Here is a 26,923-nt window from a genome sequence, read left to right on the forward strand (position 1 = left end):
TTTTACGATGAACTCCATATTAAAGGCACTATCCATGCTTATCGAATTTCTAGGAATATCTTGGATTAAGTCCAAATAAGGGTGTTTTTTTTTTTTTGAAAGATTGTCAAATGATTGCGAAGCTCAAACCCTGCATGGTATGTGTCTATACGGACATCAACCGCCAAATGTTAAATCATACCCCTATTAAGTCACTTTCAGTCCTATCACTTGAACGGGCACCCAAAAATGTGTGATTTTGATGAATTTTTTAGCTTCATTTAGCAAAATCACTGTGCCTTTAGAAGGGAAATTGAATGATCTGTTTTCTGACAATGATGACTCAATCAATCAATAACTATGATTATATTTCACTAAATTACCAATATCAACACATCGTCAAATAAAATTAGTCATGATCATGATTGTACGACAAAGATAAAACTATTGTGAAATTGAACATCAAATTTACGTATACGTCCCTTTCCGCATATGGCTGAAATCCTTTTCTCCATTATAATTTTGAACAATTTTTATAACTTTGCTATTTGCCTAAATAGAAATATTTTAACGCTCTCAATGTACATTTGTACATCGAATGTACATTATCTAAAAGTATTGAATATAATGTAATAATAAGGTTATTATTTCAAACAAATTCCTTCGACGATTTAGGAGACATCTACGCATGCCTTCTATAAACACTTCTTCGAATTCATTTCTGCACATTTTTAAAGCAGAATCATTGCTGGGTATGAACCAATAAATCTACGCTTGCGATCAAAACGATTTCGCTATAGACAAATGAGAAAATATGTGCAAATTTGCACACTTTTATACATTGTATTATCTGTCACTCAAATCTCGGTAACGTTATTAAAGTATGTCCCTTAAGGCTGCAAAGTGAAGAATCACAATTCGTAGAGGATTAATTTCCTGTATGTAATAAAGTTTTCAACTGAATTTATTTATACTATAGATAGTTGATAGAACGAAAAAATAGCTGAAGAATAAAACTATACATTCGTTAAACGGACAATTTGGGATTTGAAAGTATTCAAGGATGAGTTGTCAATTAGTAAATCTAAATGTATCTATTGGGGAATATAAATGTAAGTATGCCAAGTATTACGTAATGATTAGAAGATTTGGGATTATTTAATTTGTTTTGGGAACTAAAAGCGTCACACAATCTTTGAGTTTATTTATTTTCTGCCTTGATGCTGATTTAGTTATATATATATATATTACTTTTTACACTTTTACAAGCTGATCTTTGCGGACACTTGTAACGACCATTTACCTTTTTGTTTGTTTCATCAGTAGTCACTTTAGAAGTCATGTATTTAAAAATTGGCCGGTTCAAACCTGGGTCTTACCAACAGAGATGTTACTGAGGACCACAAATTTGAGAGGGTCCAATGCCCGGTGTCCAATGTATAAAACAAGACTTGTTCAGATGGTCATAGGATTCTCGAGTATCTGCGTACTCGAGAAATGCGATTCAAGTCAATCCCCGACTCGACTGCGTGTCCACATGATCCATTGAAGACTCGAATACTCGAGGTTTGTGATACCTAATGATGTTAGCTTTGGATTTTGAACCGGAAGGTTAATGTGACCTATCTAGTGGCGCAACGAATACGCACTTTCGGGGTTTTTTTCTACCGGATGTCGAAATGCATCGAGATTCCTTCTCATAATACAATATGCGAACTGTATCTATTGTTATGCAAATGCCTGTTACCTTGTGGGAAGGAATTTCGGTACAAATCGACATCCGGTACAGAGAGACCCCAAAAGTGCGTATTGAATCATATTAAACTGACTTCACAGCTTACGCTCAGCATTCGAGAATCGCAAAATGGCTCGTTAATACAGTAGCATTCAAGAACCATTTGAGGATCACACTGAGATATCGCGAAATCCCCTAAATTTATTGGGGATATATTTGGGGTAATTGGGGATATATTTGGGGACAACGTAGGGATTAGAATCTTCAAGACAGTTCACACGGCAGATTTTCCCAAGTTTTTGCTGAAGAACCGCGTTGCTTAAGCAAAAAGCTCTATGCCTAAATTGAAACAAAGCAAGAATGTGCATACTCATTCATAGAACATGTAGAAAGAAATCAAAATGAGGAAGATGTCAATCTAGAATGGACAGGAGACACGGCATTCAGGCACAGAGAACATTAAATCCTCAGTGGCAGTTGAGATTGGATTAAGCAGTTCCTTTCTCTTGACCCAAAGGCTGACAGTAAAATTGTTAACTTGATTGTTGGGAGTGGCCTTCTTTTCCTTGTTCTTTGTCTTCAAATATAGTTTTAGCTAGCTTTGCTTGAGCCTTTGTTCTTTTCTCGACATTTCAGATATGCCGACATTCCTCTGGCGTTTAATATAACCTACCTTCAATTTGACATGGCTTAAAAAAGATGTAACAAGCTATTTCAGTAACTAATGACCGTAATATGCCGTAACCAGACTTTCGTAATAGACTAGGGTCGTCAAACCGGACGAAATTGAAAGGAAACTTGTATCAACTGCTGGTCCATTTAGATTTAGAATGTTTATAGTAGAGGGCAAGGGAGAGGGGTCCGGACTGGGGCTCGAACGCCATACACCTTCACCAATCTGGTTATGACAAAATATTAGAAATCAATGATATATCTAGACATATCAAATTGATAATCAAAATTTGGTCAACTGGACTTACCATCTGGTCAACTGTTACTTGAATCTGTTCAATCATGTTAGACATAACTGAGTCGTCAGTTCTGTGACCCCATCATCACAGGTCACTGACCAATCGCCGCCGAGAAATCAGACGGCTTGAGGAAGCATCCATGATTATAAGATGTGAAACGTCGCCAGTTAAAATAGTAAGTCTAGTTGACCAGACTTTAATTCTCAATTTTTTATACTTGGATAACTGAGAATATACACAAAGATAATCTAGACATTTTTATATCACGTGACATCCCAATAATTTCAAGGAAGCAGTAGATTTCGTTTACATTTTTTTTTATCAATAACATCGCAACATAATATTAATCAAAGATTAAGACAGAAATTCAAACCAAACCGTTCGGTTATACCAGTGTGGATGTTGGACACTTTTTTCCGAGTTGCAATTTGTTGCTTTGTTTACCTCATAAGTATCTCATTTATTTACTCCAAGGGATTCAAGTGTGATGTGTTAAAACGTTGGACAATTTTTACCAAACTATGAACAACCCAACTGTTTGAGTAGGCCTAAAACAAAAACAAAACCATTCCATAGAAAATAGCACAAAAGATTTGACCCTATAATTGAGTTGTTCATATATAGTTGTACCATTGTTGTGTACAAATTACCTATTGTTTTCATATTGTATTGTTTAGAAGAGATTTACACAATTCATCAAAGCTCACACAACATTATAGAAGAAGAATACATTCTTTGGTATCTTAAAACAACTTCATCACATTATATTTTTCACTCGTATGTGACAGAGACACACTGTTCATTTATCAATACACACCCACACTCACGCGCGCAGGACGTGCGCACCCCCACACACCTATATAGAGCTTATTTAGATTTTGCGATTTTACGATAAAAATCTACGTGTACCCCAGTTAAATTATTCAAAATTACTATACTGTGATTATAGTTTGTTTGGCTTATAATTGACTAGAATTATACTGCGCAAGTAAATGCACAAAAGCGTGCACCAGTCATTGCGGAACTCGCAGTGCAAGTGCTGCGCCCAACTGCGTGCACGAGAGTAACGCCATGTTGGATTTTGCAGTGGCAGATTTTAAACGCACTGCGAAATCCAAATTGTCTTTTCTCTCAACTTGAAACAAGACACTATAGTTTAAAGTTTATCCATCCGCTAGCGTTTGTAATGGTATATTTGGTTTCAATAAACTGTAGGAAAAGAATGTGGCTAGTTTTTTTTATATTCGTATAAACATTGAAAATTGTTGGCCAAAAGAGCTCATAAAGTAAATCACAAACAGTAATAGCCACAATAAATATCTACATTCCAATTGTCACCGCGATTCAAAAAAACGTATAACCTTTTCGTGGCAATCTGTTATCAAATATGCCAAATTGAAACATCTATAAAAAAAGGTGCGTAGTTTCCTTCATCAATGTATCATTCTTTAGTACAAGGGATTCAGTTCATTCACTGTGACTAATTTTAACTGGCGTATGCGTAGAAAGCGTTGAAGTAAGAAAGCGCAATAGCAACCTACTTTCTTACTTTTACTTTAATTTAACATGCTGGAATCACTTTTCATGAAAGACATTAATTTTCCACATAAAAATATCGACAAACATAATGACTAGTCGGTCGATGGCATCATTTCACACACGCAATACAGAAACGCCCCGATTTTAAACACTTCAGTGTTATTTTTTTCTTTTACTTATTATTAATATTATTGTTATTAACCGACATGAACTTTGATCAGACCAAGCTAGCAGGGACTTTTATGGATACTTCTTAATGTCATAAGCATCGAGCGTTGTAAGGGTAATTAACAATCCGAAGTTTCTTCCGTTGCGACAAAGGCAATGTTTTATTCAGAGTCTCTTAGTTCACCGCTGCTATTTGCTACTCTATTGGACACATCCAGCAAACACAAAGCGTTTTACAGAAAACCGTTTATTGTCGTGTTATATAAAGGCTACAATAACGTATCAAAAACAGTTTTTGAAAACTTGATGCAAAACATTCTAACATAATGTTATTTAAGATTTAACAGAATATTTTGACAACATTTACAACATTTTAAATATATTGTTGTATTGTTTCTTCATAATAAAACATTTTCATGGCCTTTATAAAACCCGACATTTAAGACGTTTTGAATAATATCAAAACATGTCTGTAACACGCTTATAACGTCGAGTCAACGAAAACGTTTCGGTATAAACTCGGCTGTATAGGACGATATAATGTATACAATGGTCTACGCGTCACCTGCTTCACATAAAAAATGTATATTGCTCAAAATAATTAGCGGATCTCTATGATTAGCAAAACTTCATATTTCCCACCTATTTGCCCAAGGCCTATTTGATATTGAGTAAATTTAATTCTCGCGTCGGGTGATTTTCTCATAATGTCGAATACTAGATTACTATTTACTCGATTGCTCTCTACAATAGATTACTTTATTTAGAGACGAAATCAGAACTCGACCGGCGGTTGACCGCCGGTTTTGTCCGGTTGCTATTGTTCCAAACAATGGTAACCGGACGGAACCAGCGGCAGCCGCAGCGGTCAACCGCCGGCCGAGTTTTGATTTCATCTCTTAGTGGTGTGGATTATTGGGCGATTCGCCGAGAGCGTGCAGGATCGGAACCAATAAACAAATAGCGCTGTAAAGGAATGTCGATTACGCCGCCCTCTTTAGTTAATATAATACAAAGGGTTCCGGACGCTGACGGTTGTAAGCTATTCGTCCATATGCGGTATGATATATTCACATTTGTAAAATTTGAAAGAGGCGTCTCCACTTCAATATTTTTAGAATTAATAATTATTTTTTCAAGATAGGCTTATGTCAACCGCTAAAGTCTATATAACCACTCAATTGTGATGCAAAACACACACTATCCAGCAAACACAAAACGTTTTCGACATCATTCGTAAAAGGTTAGAAAATGTTGCCAGAAAACGTTTAAATGTCGGGTTATATAAAGGACATATAAAGGGTATAAAATGTTTTTATAACATTCAAAAACATTTTGTTGATAACCTACTGCAAATATTATAACATAATGTTATTCAAGTGTTAACAAAATATTTGGCAAAAAATGTTTGAAAAAAATATTTTACAATAACATTTTTAAAACATTTTAAAAATATTGTTGTAGTGTATTTTCATATAAAACGTTTTTATACGTTTCCTTGGCCGTTATATAACCCGATATTTAATGTTATTAAAACGTTTTTATCTAAACCAAAACCCAATATTACATGTTTTAAAACGTTGTAAAAACATTTTTGTGTTTGCTGGGACTTTAAATTCTGAGTAAACAATTAAACCAAGCTTAATGTCAGCTAAAACAATAATTGCGAAAAGTCAAACTCCACAAGAATGGATATCCAAATTGTGAAATTCTTGCTCCTCAAACATTTTAAATTTTCCCGGATGAAACCACTCGAATACATAATTTGATGATCATATAACTCATTCCAATAGACCCCATCGAATACTACGTCACTCGTCCTCATTTAAATTCTGCACTCCGTTTAAGGTACAATGGGGAAATTCGCATGATATAATAAAACAGGTGACAGATGAATGGTCGCAGATTTGAACTAGAGACCTGTCCCTCTGTCACTTAGAACCAACATGTCTGCAATTTCAAATGTTAAGCCATGCCGGTCAAGTGTTTATTCGATAGGGTCTATTAGAGTAATTTCTCGCTATCTTCCCAATGTACATGTTGTAGTCCTGCTACAATTACTGTATTGTACTTGAAACATGAATAAAGAATTAAAGATATGGCTTTCAAGTACATTAAGAGAAGGAAGAAAAAGTATTGAAAAAAAAAATATTAAGAAAAAAATATATTTACAAACATGCATATAGTTTTTGATCAGGGTATACGAATTCCTGCTCTGAAGATATTTTGCACCAACGCTAACTTATTAAAGTGATATTTAGTGGGCACATGATTATTTATCCACGTTGAATAGACGGTTGCAATAACGGTCGAAGTTTGTGTCGGCATCATACTGGGGCCACTGAGGCCAGATTTCCAAATCATCCCTCCCCTGACCCGCTAGTAAAATGACTATAGTAGGACCAATGCGCGCCCAGCTCGCGTAAATTTGCAATTTCAACGCTACAATAAGTCAATATAGGACAAAACCGGGTCATACAAAGGAAGACGTAATACAACTTTTAGTCCCAAATGTTGTTCCAGTATTTCAATCCAAGGGGGCAACTTTCCCCCCCTAGACCCCGGTTGATTCGCCTCTGCATCGATGTGCGTCCGAATTTTCAACCTGATATCGACCAAATTTCAATTGCATTTAACAGCATTTTGATCATAATCGACTCGATATAAACTTCACGTTGTAATGTAGTTGAAAGCAGGTCCGTATTGGGTTGAAGATGGACGCGATGTCAAGCACATACAACAGACGTTAATGATCGAAGTCTTGACACATCAACGTGAAATCGACGTCAATTCGATGTCGACTTGAGCACGTGGAATTTAAATTCAGCGGTGGGTTTTAAAAAGACTTTCTGAAGCGTTTCGCGAGCATTTTGCGCCTAGCCATTAGGGGGGGGGCAGTCGGCCTGAATTGTCAAAAAGTGGCTGAAAAGAACAAATAAAATTTGCCGAAAGGTGGGGGACATGCCCCTCCCCCGAATTGACCCCCATGCGCCAAGCTATATAATAATACTTGACAATGTCAAAGTTGGGGGTGCAGAAATTCATGAAAAATTCATGAAATTATTTTATAATGTTTGTTAAAACATTCCAAAATGTAAAACAAACAGAAATTTGATTTTGAATTCGAAAGTTTAAGCGGAAGCGAGAAACATATAATCTTATTAATCTTACATAACAGCGCTTTTACTTTCTGTAGTAAAAACGCTTTATATTAATGGTATTTTCATTAGACATCAAATATACAATATATAACTCTGATCTGCTCAGTTTCAATACTGAAATGCATAAATTACAAATGAGTGTGAGATCGAAAAAGAGTTGCATAGCCAAATTATGTACACTATAATACATCGAGTGGAGCTGCAAAGAGAACTATATTACATTGTCAAAACTTTACATATCAAATCTTTTACTCAACTCTCCTATAGCCATTATCTTTACCCATTCAATAAATGTCGTAAATTATCATATTATACTATATAGATACGTTTATGTCGGCAATATGACATTGAAGACATTTTTGTCTTTAATACGTTCACTTTAATCTATTCAGATTTACCCATGGAATGTTGTTTTTTGTCGCATTGATATTATCAATATAAAAAAATCCAGCAACGCCAAATGCTCCTTAAAAATCACGACAGTCATCATAAAGACACGGAGCTAGCTTTGTCTCATATATTTTTAGCACCTGAACCATGCTATAACATTACATACATCTCTTATTTCAGAGTGGTTACTGACTACTCACTTGAGACTGTGTATGTGAAGAGTGCTATTCGTATTGATGGAAGCCTTGAATTTCTTTACATTACTTTGTTTTTAACACCACTTGCCTTAAGCATTTAAGTGTATATTCTGCCAAAAATACCACTATATTGACAACTTCCTAATATGAACATTGAACAATACAGAAGTAAATAATTCTTCATTTCTTTGTTTTTACGTCTGAACAGTTTCAGCGCCATGGCCATGCGTATATAATTTTTGCTTCATGATGACAATTTATCAGCTATACATACAAGAATGAAAGGTGGGCCTTTTCAAATGTCTGGTTTTGGTTACATGGTTTTCCATTGTCGTAGCTAAGCTCACAACTGAAGTTGCTATCGTTAACTTTGCCTCTGCCCTTGGCTACAAACTGAGAACGTGACGAAAGTGTTTTCGGTTTCCCTTTTAGTTTCTTACGTAATCATCGGACCACATATCTCCGTCTGTGACCCACAGAATGATCTGACCACATATCTTGCCGGTTAGAAGTCAGCTGATCATAGACAAAAGTAGTCATTAGATTATCCAATGTAAAATCGTCAGCAGAGAATGCAATCAGGTACGGGTACTTTTGATAGTGTGGTATACATATTCAAATAGGTATCCAGGTATTAGTTTTTCTGTGAATAATGTAAAGTAGTGACATAATAGACTGATGATGTAAAAGAAGTATATCATGGGAGGATAAACTAGAATTGTCACACGTAGGTTTTCACTTAGAAAGTCTGCCCAAACCTATATCAAAATTTGGTGTCCACCTATACGTAATAGAGAGGCTAGCATTTCAAATACAAGGTTTCTCTAGCATTAAACTCTAATATTTTTTTTGTTTAGTTTCTGAACAATAAAGAACCCAACACTGAGAACTATAAAAGGTCCATTGAATTTGAAGAATGCTTTGGTTAACATGATTCTGCCTCCATGGTCCACATTGTCCTTCATTAAGGTGCTCAAATAATTGTTTGTCACACAGGAGTAGCTGTATTCCCATTGGTTCCGTCTGACGGTCCAACTCGGCGTGTCCGTGTAGTAGGACTAGCTGGGGCCTTGCTAGTTTCCACCTGAACGGGCGTATTCACGGTATTGTTCGAATTGTTAGATGATGATACTGGTTGCGTTTCCGTTTTATTAGTGGAGTCTTTTAAATTCGTAGACACTGGAGAGCTGTAAGAGGAAATTTTTAAATGACAATTAGTTTACTTTAAAGAACGTAAGAGAGAATTTGACAAGACAATAGAGGTTGCCAGCCCATTCACTATCTTATCGATTAGAATATAGCAATACATTCACCTGTTTATAATCAGGTGTAGATGGAATGTTATTATGACGTGACAGGTGCAGGGATTGTGTTAGTAAGTGTGGATGCAATATTGTCACGGTGTGACAGGTGCAGTGATTGTGTTAACAGGTGTGGATGGAATGTTGTCACGATGTAACAGGTGCAGTGATTGTGTTAACAGGTGTGGATGGAATGTTGTCACGATGTAACAGGTGCAGTGATTGTGTTAACAGGTGTGTATGGAATGTTTTCACGATGTGACAGATGCAGTAATTGTGTTAACAGGTGTGGATGGAATGATATCACGGTGTGACAGGTGCAGTGATTGTGTTAACAGGTGTGGATGGAATGTTGTCACGATGTAACAGGTGCAGTGATTGTGTTAACAGGTGCGGATGGAATGTTATCACGATGTAACAGGTGCAGTGATTGTGTTAACAGGTGTGTATGGAATGTTATCACGATGTGACAGATGCAGTAATTGTGTTAACAGGTGTGGATGGAATGATATCACGGTGTGACAGGTGCAGTGATTGTGTTAACAGGTGTGGATGGAATGTTGTCACGATGTAACAGGTGCAGTGATTGTGTTAACAGGTGCGGATGGAATGTTATCACGATGTAACAGGTGCAGTGATTGTGTTAACAGGTGTGTATGGAATGTTATCACGATGTGACAGATGCAGTAATTGTGTTAACAGGTGTGGATGGAATGATATTACGGTGTGACAGGTGCAGTGATTGTATTAACAGGTGTGTATGGGATGTTGTCACCATGTGACAGGTACAGTGATTGTGTTAACAGGTGTGAATGGAATGTTATCACGATGTAACAGGTGCAGTGATTATGTTAACAAGTGTGTATGGGATGTTGTCACGATGTGACAGGTGCAGTGATTGTGTTAACATGTGTGGATGGAATGTTGTCACGATGTAACAGGTGCAGTGATTGTGTTAACATGTGACAGTTACGCTAACAACCTCTAGAGGAAGACTTTGTCAAAAGAAAAAAATTTCACAATAGAGATTGAGGATATGGTTATGTAAATGTGTGTTAAATGTCGTTGGTATGCATGTTTATACAACAAAAACAATAACTTTACAGTAACAGTAACATTAAATCACAATGACTTCACATCTTTCAATATAGTAATTATTCATGCCGACTCAACATAAGATACAAATAAGATCAATGTAAAATGAGACCACACAGAATATATATTATTTGCACAAGACATAATTATATACCCAGGAAACATAAAAACGATTTTAAAACGTATCAAACAGGTTTTATTTTGGGGTTTTTGGTAAAGACGTTTTAAAAACATTAAATGTTTGGTTATATAAAGGTCATGAAAATGGTTTTAAAATGTTTTGTATGAAAACACAATATAACAACATTTTAAAAATGCTGTCACAATGTTATTGTTGAATGGGCTGAGTTCAATAACATTTACCCCTCAACTGCGGTAACAAAATAAGTTTGCTTTGAAATGTATTTGTATCAAGAAACGTGGTGGCCATAATATATCCCCCGAATATATCATTTTAAAAGCCGTCCACGTTTTTTTAAATATATGTTTTGATAAGAATGGATTGAATTCCTGTAGCTGAGTATTACTATCGTTTGTCAAGTTACTCGTATGATCATGATGATCCCTTTACTCTTTGAGTATGTTGTACGCCCTGACTGTTAGCTTACTGTTACAATGGTTTAGCCATTACCAGTAGCGGCGTACACCAATATTGCAAAGACGAGAAATACTTATGAATTATGACACAAGTAGTCAAGTATTAGAACAAGAAATGACTAGTAAAAGCAGTAAATAATTGCAAATCGTATATTAATGTGCAACTTCAAAATTATGCAAACAAGCAAGGAAGCAAGCAAGCAAGCAAGCAAGCAAGCAAGCAAGCAAGCAAGTAAGCAAGCAAGCAAGCAAGCAGGCAAGCAAGCAAGCAAGCAAGCAAGCAAGCAAGCAAGCAAGCAGGCAATCGAGCAAGCAGGCAAGCAAGCAAAGATACGTATATAATTCATCAAGTAATAACGTGATTGGAGTCTCTACACTACAATGTATCAATACACATCATTCAAAAGTGGCAAAGTAGAACATGCTTGGTATCTCAATTAAAAGTACGTGAAATACTAAAAGCAGACATTAAAAGGTGCAAACACAAACAATGTATCAAATTAAGAATAAGAATAAGTACAGTTTGTGAGATTTGTATAGATACAAGCCTGAGAAATTATAAATTGGGTCATTTTGATGATTATGGTTTTATATATCAAAATGTGAAATACCAACGCAATATAAACAGGACTCAATGGGAGTATAACTTTCACGTATAACACAATTGTTGACACCAATGCTTTAGAATTGTGGAAGATAGGTCACGATTGGTATATCAGACCATACTGGAGTTTTTCGTAAGTCATGTCAATCTCACCGATTTTACGAAAGTGTAAGAAAGCAATTAAATGGAGGGCGGAGACCTGTTCCCACAGACAAGTCGTCATGGTGTGTTTGAGTTCCCATGGTTATGTGGATGTAAATTAGTCAGTTTCTAAGCTTTAAATGACGATATATTGTCATAAATGTTATCAGTATTGGTTATCAGAAATAATTGTTGACATTATGTCTTATTGAACACGCTTGCTTCAATGTAGTATGACAATTGAATACATGAATACAAAAGCCACCTAAGTCCATAGGAAGTGATTTTGAGAGAAAAACCTGTGTATCATTTTAATTCCTTCAGTTACATTTACCTGGTCAATATGGTAAGTTTTACGTGCAAATGAGTGGATTAACCTGTATTAGGTATGACGATTAGCATTTCAGGGACTTCGTGGGGTTCATTTTAAATTTTGGACTTAGGTGGTTTTTGAATCATATACAAAGACAACAATGTTAGAATGAGATTACCACTATAAGATAATACAAAATAAAGCACACAGGTATGTATAATGTTGATAAGCATTCTGCCATGTAATATAAACCACACACTTTCCTTTATTAAACCCATTTTTTGTTCAAAAGTCACTCTCTAGCAATGAATGTGTTACAAGTGGACTTTTATACATACTGGATTTCAATCAATGTGTTACAAGACTCAAATCATGGAATTGGGTGATTCTTTCATACATGCTATTTTTCACATGCTTAATAGACACAGAGAATGAATTTGAGTTGTTCTTTCATACATATGACAGGCCTATGTATAGCAACAATTTCCCATGCTTAACTCAATTTGGCCGAAGTATGGACTTAGGTGGCTTTTGTATTCATATATTCAATTATATATTTCATGAGGGAACATATCTTACTATGGACAGAACAGATTTGTTCCTTAAAAGTTTCAAAACGCTGAAATAAGCGCACAAATGGCTCGGGCTAATCGTAAAGTCCAACCTTTGCGCATCTACGTTTATTTTTGCTCTCACAAAATATTCTGAGTGATATTGATTTCAACCATGATATTTAGATTGAAATAGTGATTTCTATTCATATTTAACAAATAACCTAGTGAAATGACTTCTTAGCAAATCAATTTTTGGCCTATTGTAAATAGCCAAATTTCCTAATTTTGTGAGCGAGGGTGGTGCATGCACTCACATTATATGACTGCTCAGTGCCAAAAGTGAGCAAGTGCAATAGCTACCCTGTGAACATTGGACAATTTACACACAGTATATTGTACTCATCTACACATGGCAGCTACACATGGCAGCTATTGCACTTACCCACTTCTGGCACTGAGCAGTCGATATCGTGTCATAGCGCAATATTATGGAGCAGATTGGTACTTATTTTGGTATGACTGGATAGAAGAGGCCATATCTACCCTTTAGTACCACATTGAATAGTATAGGGGTACAAATAAAAATTCATAGGGAAGCGTGTATCATTGAAATATACGTCAGCAAAACAAGGGTTAAACCCGTACATCTGCTCTCTCACCTAAAAATGGAGTATCTGTAGACCAAATAACCAAACAGACACATCCTTTTATTTGGGAGATGTTTTGATCAGCCCGCTCATGAAGTACAAATGTAGTGTGTGCAAGTAACACCATACGGTACACTGCCTTTCCACTTCTCCCAAAGTAAAAGAAAGTATATGCTGGAAATTGAACACGATAGATACTGCGTTTTTACTTGTGGAGCACAGAAATATCAAGCCCTATATGGTTTGATTGAGTAGGAGGCAAGCTGAGCCCGACAATCTCAAAGGCCATCTCTAAGATTAGATGGAAAGACTTTGCACCGCAGTAAGGTAATCTTCAAACAGAATAAAACGGGCATTATCATTAGTGACATTTTCCCTCAGTTGATTTCTTCCTTGTGTTTTTCTCCCAAACTGTGTTCCTTGTTGGTTGAGTGCGTGATGAGACACAATTGTTGACGATCATCTACACTGATGTATAGGTCATTAGCGGACATTATCACAAAATTGTGCAATTCAGTGTGTGTACGTATGTTGTGTAGGGAGTGGGCGTTCGTGTGTAAGCAGTAAATCTATCCAGAGCACCCGGGATCTGGAAAACATACGCTATCACCAAATTTATTGCATTGACTGTCCAAATGAAATCAAGCGTTTGCGATTGAGTGTGTGTTGCTTTAGAGAGTGTGTGTGTGGGTATGGTTGGTGTGAGATGGGAGTAGTGGGATAGGGGTGGGGGTGTATGTGTATGGGCGGTGTAGGTGGCTCGTGTTTGCGACTGTGAGCATGTTTGTCTGTCTGCACTGCTTTTGGTATCTATATACATATGCAGATTAAGTACTGTATTTGTCTTTTCCAAGTTCATTAAAGAAATTACGACAAAAGGTACTCTTTCCGTCACCAGGTTCGGCATGCACTATAAAGCAAGACCTCGAACCTTTGAATTTGCGGTTTTTTTTCTCTGTACGGCGGGATGTACATGCAATGTGTTATATTTGTTGATCATTGCACTTCTTGCATGTTAGAATGAATTAAATAACGTGTAATATTAATTAGTCCGCTACCAGCTGTACGCCATATACACCATTTACGCAATGAATCTTCACATGCGTGGCATGAGACGGCGTGGAAGGTGGGTAGAGGTTGGGTCTGTAGGTTCGATATGTTTCTTTCTGTCTGTAAGAGAGTGCACAAGCTGTAAATGAGCAGATTGTTAGTGCATATGTGTTGCATTACCATATCATGTCCATTAAACAAATTACGACAGCAGAGGCTCTTCCCGCCACCTGGTTCACCATGTACTGAAATCACAGCAGTGATAGGCCTATCATTGTTCTTATTCTTTGTGTGTTTTGTATAATAGTTATATTATATGACTGCGTGTATTTGATTAGCGTACAAATATCTTGCTGGGGTGTGTGGGTGGTGTATTTGTTTAGGGTGTTGCTGTGTGGTGTGGTGTGGTGTGTTGTGGTGTGTGGTCATGTGTGAGTATGAGCACCTACAAACGAAATTCTATCTCAACTTCACTCGTGAATGTATAGACACACATATCTCAAACATGCAAACCTCTGTGTCTGGATGGTATAAAGCGGTTGACGCTCAGGGTTTTCCTCGTCCAGTTCCTCGTATTGTTTTCCTGCCGATTGTTTTACATGACTTGCATTGCTAAATTCAACTTTGTTTTTACATGGAGAAGTCCTGGATTATTAGTTGCAAACAATAGATAAAAAATATAGAAAAGGGAATAACATGCTTATTATGTACACGCAAATAAATCATATTATAACATGCATAATACAAGAACGGATTATATTAATGCAGGAAAATGCAGTAAACATTGTAAATTAATACAAAAGAGATATTGTAATCTTATTTACATGCTATTATAAATTGCGGTTGATGAAAATATTCATTTGGGGTGAAATATAATTATATATTAAAAGTCAAACACAATTATGGTAAACTAAACATACGATCGATTGCAGGTACTTTATGCAAATGATGGAAATTAATGTATTACAGGAAAAAATACATTTAATATTCTTACACAGCGATATAATCTTGGCAATCTGACGGCTTATCCTCGTGTCTGAGCTATGTTCTATTACACATACTCAATCTGGGTTATTAATGGACTATTCCAGTTGAAATCCATACACCCCCCGTGGAAAACATGACCTTAATCTCTCATACAGGGAGTGTAGATTTCAAAAGGAGTCACCCATTCAGGTAACCCTATTTGAAATTTACACTTCTTGTGTGGAAGATTAAGGTCATGACTTCCACAGGGGGTGTAAAGGACTTCAACTGGAATAGCCTAAATATACGAAAGTCAAACACCAAAATGTCAAGCTGTATAACTGTATAATATCATTGCAGGGTTGCTTTTGTAAATGATGGAAATTAATACGAATAGTAGCTAGAATAATATACACGATGATATGCAACGTATATTTTGAGCACGATTAGCGATGGAAATGTTGACTTTTTCAATACGTCTTATTTTACAATATAATATTTGCAAATGTTAGACGATACTTTTTAAAAATACGTTAAGGCAATATTCATGTATACAAAATAATCTCGAGAGTGCATCTTTTCTACTTAAATATGCACATCTTAATAATAACGGGAGTCACATGATTGCATTAACTTTGCATATTTCAACGACTGTTTTCGCGTAAATGTAGATGAAATTCAAAACCTGGCTGTTATTAGAGTTTGTATCTTTAGGACCATAGGCATAATCAGTACAAATAACCATACGGGGACGTTCGGAAATCTGGTATAACAATGATAATTTTTCTAGGAAAATTGTGGTATAAAAATGGGTATTTTTTCAATTTTTAAATGTAAACATTACGGGAATTTGTGTTAAATTTGGCCAAATATCTGGATTTCAAGGTATAAAATATGGGCCATTTTCAGATCAATCTTGAGTACCCCCACCCCCGGCTTCAAATCCAAACTTCATCTACTACTACACCGTCACGATTGCCAGAGAGGCTTTATCCTCAAAATGTCATCACTGCACCGCCTTAAAAAAATTGCTTCTTGAAGCAATAGAATACAACCATGACATCGGAACGGAATCAGAGATTGAATTCCATTCATAAGGATAATCTGGTTTAGATTTACCTTTTGCATTAGGTAGGCTACAACAAGCATGCATTTGGGTAAAGAAGACAAGGGGATTTCAAGAAATCAGTATATAAAACAATCGGCACAACATCTAAACTCACATATCACAAACTTTACAAAATAATTACTTTATCATAGTGTGTGGAGTATGGTCCATAGGTATCCCGTTCATTCTGGTGTTATGTACGCATGCGTTTGATGATAACAATACAAAGACACAAGGAAGGTAAAAAGTGGAAAAAAATCGAGAGAACATATTTAATAGTGAAATACATCAGTCACATTCTTTGGATAGTCTGGATATCAGGCGAGTGTTGAACTATACAAGAATATTTTGAAAGACCACAATTCTATATTATGATGCAATAAATACAAACTCATTATAAAACGAGTTGGTTACAAGTCTACCTAATCCAAACTGATATATACATACCGAGCAAGAACAGTTAAGGAAAGATTCAAAATCAGAAGAAATGTATCTGTTTTAAGTAATCATTACAAAATGGATTGCTACTTGTACATATACTAATAGGCTAGTAGTCCGGTAGAAGAACGTGCTTACAGAGATTTAGTTAAAAATGCTTGTAAACAAAATATTTAGATAATCCGTTTTCCTGTGAACTATAATAGTAATGTATATTATATCTTGGAGTATACCAGTGTTTCGATGGCAAACACTTCACCCAAATAGCTATGACAATATGTTCTGTGTCCTGATAATACAAACCCAGAATGTTCGGGTATGTATATCGAAATATTAAAGCAGTCCGTTTTTTGTAATGTCAATCACTTTTTTCTTCCAATAAAACTATGAAATACGCCTACATTTTTTAAATCAAATACATTTTTCTTATTAGTAGTAACACGAACACGGCAACTAATAAACTAAAATAAAACATTAAATGCAGATGTTTTACATACTTTTATTAAACATAAAGACTCGTACACTGTAATTAACCTGCAAATGACGCCTAATTTTGGATGCACGTCAGTAAATATTTAAAAAATAGCAGTGATGGGCGCGCCAGAGTAAATAAATAAATTATTTCACTCAAAAAATTACAGACACGACAATGTGGCGCTTCATACATTTAGCCTTAACTAGTCTACGCTTTAGAAAATACACGTTTCACATTGTACAACCCAAAGGGCAGAACTACACATAAATATCAATATCGCTGAAGAGCATACAATAAGCCGATTTACTGTTTTAGTGCATAATGATGATTATTTTTCTATTATTTACTAGAGGCTACAGCATGGCAGAAGTGAAGTCGCCAGTGAAATTAGTCGTAGCAGCACTGAGTATATTTTGCTAAGTGAGGCAGCAAATTTAAAGTGATATTAATCAATTTACAGGTAGCATCATGATTAAAACGAGTTTCATGTGTCAATCAATAATGTACTGAGTTGAATTGTGATCAGCAAAACTGACTTAGACCCTATAGAAAATTTGAAATGTGCAACCACTATGCTGCAAGCTAAAACTATGCAACTCACAATCTTTATAATGTTTGAAAGTTACTGAATAAACAAAAGCATAGCTAATGTTGTAAAGGACTATACAAAATAAGGCACAACCAAAATGCCTATAGTACATCTGGTACTTTTTTCTCCGTAGCGTAGGCATGGTACGTAGGTACAACGTGCTACAAGCCTGTACCTTGCAAAGTGGATACTCGTCACTGCTTATCAGTGAAGGAGGAACCATGCATGACTTGAACGTTTTGGGGCTCAAATTAAAGGGGTGCAAACATATTTTGCAAGGTAAAAAGAGGCTTGGGCAAGTAAGTGGTTTTTGAGACGCAAATTGTGGAAACCTTTCGCAACCTAAAATAGCATAGAAACACGCAATTATAAGAAGTACTGATATTGCAAATGTCAGGGTGTTGGCTATTCTGTCTTCCGCTCTGTACCAATACAGCATTCCAAACAGTTCCGAAGATATCACAGGTGGATAATGTCGCCTTATTCTAATCATGGGATGCTAATCAAAATCGCATGATTATTTGCTTGAAAGATTTATTGTATTCTACATGATTTCAACATACATACATTGCATAACTTCATTGGGATATATTTTGTCAAGAAAAGAAAGTCGAGTAAGGATTTGAGGGTTTTTCCCGTTGAGGGGATGGACGATTTGTGGCACACACGTCATTTTTAAAAACGACCATTACCGATACCGTTACATAATTTTAAATGCACTAAGGTATGTAAGGTTGGGTGAGTATTGAGGCTGTGTACATTGGAGTACGTCCGTATGGAGGAATCTCGTTAATAACATTTGTACCAATGCAATATTATATTTCTAAAACGCAATAAAAGGCTTTTATTTATAATGTCGTATATCTTTCACACCCCTCAATCAAGGTAGCATTATAGTAATACAAACATTATGTCTAATTGAGTACCCATGCTCATTGCTAGCTTAATGTAGAAGTTTTCTTAATTGAAATTACTCAGCTAGAAATTAAGACAGACTCAGTGTGTCTAGATTTCAAACATCTGCCGTGCTTTTGAAGGCACTTCAACACAGTGTGTATCTGTAACAGATCTGTGTGTTCGTATTAAAGGCTGTGGAATTTACCATATGATAGTCAGCAGACATGAAATGAAGTTATTAAAGTAATATTTTGAAGAATCTAAAGATGCCAGATGATATAGTGTCACAAAAATGACATTAAAGAAATTGTAAATCTATGAAAGGGAGGGGTATAGATGTGACCTTGAACGAAATTATTAAGGAAGATCTAAGCTGATACAACTGAGGAAACATTTACAACAATCCCCACAGCTACACAAACAATATTCACGAAATGAGTACACATCGACAAACGACAAACAAAAACACGCGTGCACCCCACGCACGCACAAATTTAAGACAAACAAGAAGAAAGAAAAAACAGCAAAACAATATTACGTACATATATTTGTCAAACTTGACATTACATGTAAATTATCATGAAGTTTCCAAAATGCGCAGCCTCTAAAAGTCTATGTAAACAATGTAAATAACCGAAACAGTTGCAAGACATTATATCCCAAACTAACTTGACGTTTTACATGTTCTACTTTGTTCTATAGTGTCTGCAAAATGCTTTCCAATATCTAAAATAGCGTGCAAACGTGACATTGTTGTCATACATCATTGAATATATCTTTGTAACATAAAAATAACGTGCAAAACCAAAACGGATTATCTATTTTCAAACTACTCCTAAAATGTCAAAATTCTTGTGCTGGCCCTTGGGGATTGAATTTCCTAATTCTTTCTCATGAATTTGGACAACATGCAAACCTCCTTCGTGGTACACCCCTAAATCTTGCCAGGAGCCTTGGCTCGACCTCTTTTTTTTCTAATAACTAAAGTACCGTGCAAACCTTGTATTGTCGTATCCTTTGTCGGCAAGTAATTCGTCAAGGTGTACCTCGTGATGTCTAACTGACCCGGAAGTAGTTGATGGGTGATGGGTAGGGGTATTTGTTTGGTCACTAGTTCTTTACAGTCAGTGTGATTGCAATTAGAAATTATTTAAAGGTAAAAGAAACATTTAAAAAAATTGGTTTCTGTTAAGTAGCAGCAGAAAATGAACCACACATGCATTGTGCATTGCGCATTCCATTGCAAGAGCCGTTGACAAAGCAAAAAGCAGCTTTAACCAGAAACAAAGGTCAGCCATCTTATGTAACGCGAATACAGCACCCTTAATTCCGCTTTCCTTACATTATACAACCCGTACCAGAGAACAGACACATTCATGCAACACAAATCAAGAAAAGGACCAACTATAGTAAACGTTTTGACGAACTAGACATGTACATTAAAGACAATCATCCAGTGCAAAATGACTTTGCGGTGAAGACCAATGACACGCACAATTAAACAAAATTAATATATTATCATCAATCACATTTCTCCATCTGTCAAACTTTCTACAAAGCAGGTGATGTCCTCACGTTATGAGGCAATCAGAAAAGGACATTCCAACGATGTTGAATTAATTAAAAGCTTATAATTACTATGTAACAATTAACGATGGGACCAGCAGGATATATTAACCTGGACAAGCTAATGGTTGTAATAACTTTAAATTGACTGAAGAATCACACTAACAAAAAATACCAGGCACGACTTCAAAGGTTAACCGCACAGCGACTGGCAGTTTCGTAGCGATATTATTCCCGGATATTCTTACCAACCAGGTGCAGCCAATCGATTAGAGTAAGACAAAATACCGAACGGCTAGCAAATACCGTCTCTGGGACTCTCTACATGTGAGTGCAGTGTTTTTAGACAAATATCGAATGAAATAGAAATAATTCTAGGAACGCAAACATGGCAAAATAGCAACATCTGTAACAAAATATTTCGTTTTATTTTCTAGTAATTTTTATGAGTAATTTTACGTGTTGCATTGGAAAATACTTCACTGACCATTCTAATATAATTAGAACCTGCCCGAAGAACCTATAAGACAGAATCTCTATCTAGTACCAATGTGCTATATTAATGAGACTATAGAGCATGCTATTACCGGCGTTCATTGACCGTTTTATGTTTTCTTCATTAGAGTGTGTTAATCAACCCCATTAGTTCTTAATGAGTGTCAGCTGTATTAAACCAATCAATGGTCATATGAAAACAGAGGCGGAACGGCACAACACATTAACCAATCAATTATTCAACATGTTCTACGACATTCTACGCTCAATATCACATGTTGTATGTAGAATGATAAACCGACTGAATATGGAAATCATAAATCAATCCTAATTGCAAATCGTTATACGCATTTTGAAACCAGCCACGGAAGCGCTAAAAATCGAAAACTGTACTTAAACTGTGTTGACACCATATAGGCCAATAGTATTAGCTATAACCCTAAAATTTCTCATAACAAGCTGATTTTTTCAGGATAGGTCCAGAAACATGTGTAGAATCAAATTCCAAAAGTCCCCGAAAATCCCCCTTGTGCTTCCTCCAAAATCCAAGATGCCGTCCAAAATGGCCGCCATTTTCAGTTTTTATCATAACTTTGCCCCCAGACATGTTAAAATCACAAACAAAGCATCTAAATATATGTTTTGAGGTACAAGGAACGTTTTAAAAACATTTGCAAGAGGTTTCAATAATCCTAAGTAGCCAAAATCCAAGACGGCGTCCAAAATGGCCGCCATTTTCAGTTTTTATCATAACTTTGCCCCCAGACATGTTAAAATCACAAACAAAGCATCCAAATATATATTTTGAGGTACAAGGAATGTTTTAAAAACATTTGCAAAAGGTTTCAATGATCCTAAGTAGCCAAATTCCAATATGGTGGACAAAATGGCCACCTTTTTAGTAAAAAGTAAAATTAGTTTTCAACCAGACATGTGTTTAAGATGTGTTAATTGGCATTGGAGAAAGTTCAAAACTCATGATTTGTAAGCAGCCTTGTAATGCACATCACCCAAATTCACTACCATTATTAGCATCATTATTTTACAATATTGATTCAGTGCTTTTATCATGTGTACAATACAATAGTTACCATTATTTTCTATTTGCCTCCAAAAGAGCTGAGCTCATACCAAGATGGCTTAAGCCTATATGTTCACATCGGTATCCCCGTGATGTAATGTAATCAAATGGTACACCTTAAACTTGATCAACTTGCACTGTGTTTTCGGCATTAATGTTCTTCAATGCTGGTTCAGTCTCCTCTTTGTACTAGTACAGGTGCTGTGTTGCTGCAAGACTGACCACAGCATTTGCTGCACATCAATGTACAGAAGAGTCTCAAGTTTCTTGCAGCTGCATGTCATGTTGTTGCAGCCATCTTGTTTGCATCCACATGATATCATGTTGAGCAATGTGTCTGGTGCAACAGCGAGTTCTGTTTCTACTGGAACAAGAATTCCATCTTGTGATCTCCATCCCCAGTCAGTTGGACTTAGGTTGTTCCCCATCCATTCTTGAACCGTGAGAAAAGTGCCATATCCATCAAATACAACAATCAGGTGTGCTCCATAATTCCAGGGGGGCCACTCATATAAAAAGTTGTAAGCATGCGTGTGAACAAAAACGGGGAATATGGGTGGTTTTTTCTACTGCAACACGGGCCCGCACGGGCCAGTGTTAAGGGTCTCAAAATCATTGATTATAGCAAATAAGGGTGTCATTTTTGACACCATGTGTCCGTGTTAAGGGTAGTTAAATCTAATCACATTCCTACCCTTACAATCATCATAATAAAATATACTGTCCTAAACTTCGTACCCGTTTTTTCTCTTGCTGACTTCGTGCCAACTTCCACCGCTCTATCACAGTTAGCGGATGAATCTGCTACAGTCCCAGTTGACACGTACCAGACGATTCAGTCCATACCCATCAAAGGGGGATGTGCCTTCAACCAACCAACAAAAACTTTACGATCCCCTATGTTCCTGTATGAACACCCGTGAACTGCTCTAAAGCATCATAATCTGGGGCACATCGAGAAAGTGCGTGGACTCACTTGGTTAATGTACTGTCTGTGATGCCGCGACCATGTGTCATTCCCCCTGATGTCTTCAAAGTCCACAACAAAAAACTGCTCAATGGTTTGGTCAGAGAAGTTTCCACCCCAGAAAAAATCTAGACGTCGGATGGTGAAATATCCCTTGTCTATGAAAAGTTGGTACTCATCTGGGGGCATGTTTTTCCCCAAAGACTCCATCTGTTGTAAATACAACTTTGCAGATTTGGCATAGTGGAGAAGTGAGGCATCATCTCTCTTATGCAGTAGAGGTGGAGCTTCCAATTCCCTGTTCTTTCAGCTCTAATGAAATGCCGAATATATTAAAGGGCCACCTGTCTGATGTATTGCACCCACAACTTCCCAATTCTGCTTTTACCTGCTTTGATGTCTCTTCACGCTATTACAGGCTGTGACACAGTCTCAGCCATTTATCGTCGAGGAAAGCACAAACCCCGAACAAGAAACATGAATATGACTTGTTAGATACCTTTACAAATGCCAGCAGCATGTATGATGAGGTACAGAGAGCAGGGGAGAGCTTCATCCTGAAGATGTATGGGGCTAGCAATGGTTCATTGAATGAATACCGCCACACTGTATACAAACTGGCAATTGGTCGCAGTAACCTTAGCTCTTCATTTGAGCTCGCGAGTTTACCCCCAACTTGTGCTGCTGCAAAACAGCACTCATTCCGCACTTTCCTCACGGGGCAAGAATGGATGGGGAACAACCTAAGTCCAACTGACTGGGAATGGAGATCACAAGATGGAATTCTTGTTCAAGTAGAAACAGAACTCGCTGTTGCACCAGACACATTGCTCAACATGGTATCATATGGATGCAAACAAGATGCAACAACATGACATGCAGCTGCAAGAAACTTGAGACTCTTCTGTACATTGATGTGCAGCAAATGCTGTGGTCAGTCTTGCAGCAACACAGCACCTGTACTAGTTGGGGACAATGAGGAGGAGACCGAACCAACATTGCAGAACATTAATGCAGGAGACACAGTGCAAGTTGATTAAGTTTAAGGTATACCATTTGATTGCATTACATCACATGGATACCGATGTGAACATAGGCTTAAGTCATCTTGGCATGAGCTCAGCTAGTTTGGAGGCAAATAGAAAATAATGGTAACTATTGTATTGTACACATGGTAAAAGCACTGAATCAATATTGTAAAATAATGATGGCAATAATGGTAGTGAATTTGGATGATGTGCATTATAAGTCTGCTTACAAATCATGAGTTTTGAACTTTCTGCAATGCCAATTAACACATCTTAAACACTTCTTAGGCGGTCATTTTGGACGCCATCTTATATTTTGGCTTTATATCTAGGTATTGAAATCCTTCGAGTACATTTTGAATATATCCATTGTACCTCAAACCTATGTGAGATATTTTGTATATGTATTTAACAAGTCTGGTTGAAAACTAATTTTACTTACTAAAATGGCAGCCATTTTGGCCGCCATATTGGAATTTGGCTACTTAGGATCATTGAAACCTCTTGTAAATGTTTTTAAAACATTCCTTGTACCTCAAAACATATATTTAGATGCTTTGTTTGTGATTTTAACATGTCTGGGGGCAAAATTATGATAAAAACTGAAAATGGCGGCCATTTTGGACGCCATCTTGGATTTTGAAGGAAGCACAAGGGGGATTCTCGGGGACTTTCGGAATTTGATTCTATACATATTCCTGGACCTATCCTGAAAAAATCAGCTTGTTATGAGAAATTTTGACCTTTTAATGATATATGAGCTAATACTATTGGCCTAATAAAACTACTTTCCTAAACATGATACAGATCTTAAAAGACTCATTTCAGAAAAAAGTGTACGAGACATCTTTGCTAATCATACAGTAAATATAATAGGGCTGAACATCATTGCAAGTGACAGCGGGATCACAAAGCGAGACATCAATTAGGCGTATACATTAATGTGCAGAAAACTTGGTTATAATACGGTGGTATCATTACAATGTTGTCTTACCGCTTCCCGGTTCCACATTGAATATAATTATTACTATGATACATGTACATGTATATGGTCGTTTCCCGCTGATGATGATATTACTTTACAACGATGATAATGAAGATGATGTCGAAGATGATAATGATGATGACGATTGACGGCGACGATGATGATGACAATCAATCAATCAATCAATCAATCAATCATCTTTATTTCATTCAAAATACAACAATACAATAACAGCAAAACATACACATTTGAATGAGGAGATGCTCAGAAGGCCAAAAAGGCCTGAATAAACACCCCCTTAACCTAATAACCTAAGTTTCATAATTTATCTAATAAAAAAACCCAATTACATACATACAAACACCCAAAACCACCACCACCCTCTAGCTAAGCAGAAAAAAAAAATGATGAATAAAGAACATGCAGAATATAAGTGTAAGACAAATTAAGATTTCATAACATATGTTCACGTATATCGCACAAGAAAGCTGACAGTTTGTGAATATAGTATAAATGCTAAGAGATTAGTTAATTTTAAGCGAAGGGAGAAAAATAGAAACAAGAAGTAAATCCAAACTAAGAGGTATTAAGTGTATATTTCCATAAGGTTTGTTTTAATTTGGGACCTAAAGAGTTTTACTGATGTAGCCGTTTTGGCGCATTTGTCAATCGAATGCCATTTTCTTGGCCCGGCAGTTCTTATTGTTTTGTTAGCAAATGTTAGACAGATCTTGTAATCTTCAGCGTTTCTTGTGTGATACCTGTGTTGATTCCTCTGCTCAACAAAATAACTATTGAAGGCCTTTGGTAACTGATTGGTATTATACTTGTACATAAAAGTGCTTAGTTCGAGCTCATAAGTATCATAAACATTAAGCAAATTGTAATTCTTGAAAATAGGGGCTGAGTGACTTAAAAAGTGACTATTCGATATCATTCTAAGGATTTTTTTTTGAAGTTTGAAAATCTTTTCCAAATATTTTTGACAAGTATTGCCCCATGCTAAGATACCGTAGTTTATGTAAGGAAGTATTAAAGTACAATATAGTGAATACATTATTCGCTCGGGAACAAAATGTTTCAGTTGGTTTATTACACCAACACCTCTAGATATATTCTTTGAGATGTTGTTAATATGAAATATCCAAGTTAGATTCTCATCAATTGTCACTCCAAGAAATTTGGTCTTATTCATCCTTTCTAGGATTACATTATCTAATACAATATTATTAGTAACATTGTACAATACGCGTGATGTTTTGCGATTGGTACCAAGCACCATATAATTAGTCTTGCTTGCATTCACTGATAACTTATTAGCCTTAAACCAATTATTTTAAGTTAAAACTTCTTTTAATTCATTGTTGATAAGATCGTATTTGGACACAATGTCCTTATTTGAATAAGTTATAGTAGTATCATCGGCAAACAAGACACATTTTAGAATGGTGGAAGTATTTATGATATCATTAACATACAAAATGAACAATAATGGGCCTAGGATGGAGTCTTGAGGTACTCCGCATATTATATCTTTATATTCAGATTTACAAGAATTGTAATACACATACTGTTTTCTATTATGCAAGTAATCTTCAAACCATTTTAAAACGTTTCCTCTAAAACCATAATGACGATGATGATCGACGAAGACGACGACGACAATGACATCGATGATGATGATGATGGTGGTGGTGGTGGTCAGGAATACATTTTTAAAACGTCATTGTAAAATATTTTGGGCAAACATTTTTGCCAAATATTTTGTCGACACTTAAATATAACATTCTGTTTAAAATGTTTTGCATCAAGTTTTCAAAAATGTTTTTTGAATGTTATTAAAACGACAATTTAACGTTTTCTGTAACGTTTTTGCTGGGATTACA

The 26,923-nt window shown here is 36.2% G+C and overlaps 1 protein-coding gene across 3 annotated transcripts in view; it reads right to left on the reverse strand.

The window, feature by feature from the left end:
* Positions 1–7,444: 7,444 nt before the first annotated feature.
* Positions 7,445–26,923, reverse strand: part of LOC140155852 (uncharacterized) — a 47,239-nt gene continuing 27,760 nt past the window's right edge. Inside the window, exons 4-5 of one of the 3 annotated variants that reach the window (XM_072178863.1) lie at positions 14,956–15,087; positions 7,445–9,327 (exon numbers count right to left, since the gene is read on the reverse strand). The gene's annotated coding sequence lies outside the window, so the exon portion shown is untranslated. Of the gene's footprint in view, positions 9,328–14,955; positions 15,088–16,658; positions 16,704–26,923 lie in introns of all 3 variants that reach the window. The other 2 variants (XM_072178854.1, XM_072178848.1) reach the window with 2 other exon arrangements.

Source organism: Amphiura filiformis, chromosome 1 (genome assembly GCF_039555335.1).
Source record: "Amphiura filiformis chromosome 1, Afil_fr2py, whole genome shotgun sequence".
NCBI classification, from domain to species: domain Eukaryota; kingdom Metazoa; phylum Echinodermata; class Ophiuroidea; order Amphilepidida; family Amphiuridae; genus Amphiura; species Amphiura filiformis.